We start from the raw sequence: 1,622 nt of genomic DNA, 5'->3' as shown, positions 1-1,622 counted from the left end.
TATATATATATATATATAAAGTTCTTCCTTCAAATGATTAAGATATATCTGTTGGATCGATGATGTGCCTCCAAATATTCCATTCTTCAAAGCTCGACTGATGAATTTTCTTCTTCATATCGTTTCTTCATTTTATCTTTCTTTTTATAACGCATACGTATCAAACATCAAGGCTTTACATAGCAATATTAATGTTTTAGTACATTAATGATAATAAATGATACGAGTCGTTAAACAGTGTATCGTATTCAGAATTGCCATAGAAAATGAACTTTAAAATTCCCTGATTTTTCCAGATTTTTCAAATAAAAATGAGAAATTTCCATAACCAATACAAAATATTAAAAATTTTAACATTTAGAATCAAGAATTGTAAGAAAACTACTAGCTTAGATTATTAAAAATACAAAAGATGCTTAACACAGCATAATAAAATTTTGGAGGTAAATTCAGCCAACAAAAAATAAATTAGTATTAAAAAAAAGAATGCAATTATATGACAAAAAAGGGCGATCAAATAAAATTACTGAATAAAATATAAATTTTAATTATTTTTTTTTTAATTGTCTAAAGTGTTTTAAAAGTATTTGATTATAAATTATAAACGTTAGATATAATATTTAAAAAATTATAAAATTATTTGGAATAGAAGCAGTTTAAGGGAATTGTGAGCAAAGTTCAAAATTCCAGTCTTTTTTTACATTTTCCCCTGACTTTTCCTGATTTTCCAGGTCTGTGGCAACCCTGATATTAAAATCAAATAAAATGCGGACAATAATTTACATAAACTTGAGATTAAAAATTGACGTAATGAAAACAATGCATAAATTTATATAAAGCAAAGCTTCAAAAATGCATAAATTTAGGGCCCTAAATGCCAAAATTATCGACTGCGCAGATTTTCGCAGTAAGATATCACTAAATCTTTTTACTTGACAATCAATTAACTACTTACATAAATATTATAACATCTTAAAATTAAACATTTTATTCCTTAAAAGCATACATTTTCAAAAAATAACACGTTAACTTCAACATTATTAAAGTAATAGAATTCTTAAGTTATCAATATTAAGAATGTTTTATACATATTTTCAAAATGATAACAAAATTATTAAAATATTACTATTCTAAATCTAATGTTTTAAAAATAATACAATAAAATTTGATGAAGGTTTATCTGGATCATAAAGTATTTTAATAAATAGTAATATTTTTGGTGTTCTAATAAAAATATATCGAAATGTATTATAAAATAAATCATAAAAATCTCAATTTGTTAATATAAATACATTATGTATTCAAGATTATTTACGTAAAGTTACATTATGATGCATGAACTAATTATCCAGTAAATAAACAAAATATTGATTTTTTTCTATATCTTTGTAACTATAATCAGTGAATCGCAATAAAACTTTGCATAAATTATTTTGATTATTTACAATACTTATAAAAAAAATATATAAATTTTTAATCATTTTTTTAAATTTTCATTTTTAACAATAAAAACAATAATAAATAAAATAAATAAACTACAAAAATGTTATTAAACAAAAATATAATCTTATTCACACAACTTTCATATGTGTATAGTTTATTTGAAGTGTAAATATTAAACA

At 21.5% G+C, this 1,622-nt stretch overlaps 1 protein-coding gene across 2 annotated transcripts in view; it reads right to left on the bottom strand.

Moving 5' to 3' along the window:
• LOC108694742 (DNA-directed RNA polymerases I, II, and III subunit RPABC3) overlaps positions 1-1,622 on the bottom strand; it is a 70,759-nt gene that overhangs the window by 1,006 nt on the left and 68,131 nt on the right. The window lies entirely within an intron of this gene.

Source organism: Atta colombica, unplaced genomic scaffold, assembly GCF_001594045.1.
Source record: "Atta colombica isolate Treedump-2 unplaced genomic scaffold, Acol1.0 scaffold1, whole genome shotgun sequence".
In the NCBI taxonomy this organism is placed as follows: Eukaryota; Metazoa; Arthropoda; class Insecta; order Hymenoptera; family Formicidae; genus Atta; species Atta colombica.
The sequence above is the reverse complement of the archived record's forward strand: the minus strand, read 5'-3'. Positions and strand labels throughout refer to the sequence as shown.